The sequence below is a fragment of the Penaeus monodon genome, chromosome 31 (assembly GCF_015228065.2).
Source record: "Penaeus monodon isolate SGIC_2016 chromosome 31, NSTDA_Pmon_1, whole genome shotgun sequence".
Taxonomy (NCBI): Eukaryota; Metazoa; Arthropoda; class Malacostraca; order Decapoda; family Penaeidae; genus Penaeus; species Penaeus monodon.
This window is the reverse complement of record NC_051416.1, coordinates 14,952,272-14,952,651: the sequence shown is the minus strand read 5'-3', so window position 1 is coordinate 14,952,651 and position 380 is coordinate 14,952,272.

Sequence of the window (380 nt, the reverse complement as noted above, 5' to 3'; positions counted from 1 at the left end):
ATGCATGAAAGTGTGTATGTGCATATCAATGGAAAATATGAATGAACGAGTACTGGTAACAAAAAAATATGCCTCTAATTGGATACCTTGTATGTTTCTTTACACTTCAATAAATGTTATCTCTAGATAATGAAATTTAACCATTATAATCACAGGAAAGTTTAATTATTATCACAGGTGCACGGCAGGAAATTTGATATGAAAGTTATAGTTCCTAGCAGCGTAGACTCGCTTGTCTGGCACTTGCTTGACGAGGTCATTTAGTTCAGATCTCTCACACTTCCTCAGGTCAACTTTGTACCAGTATGAAAGGAACCGAGTTGTGCGCTAGCTAGTGCCTTTGACAGATCGTGCATTAATCTCGAAAAATATTGTGTGTA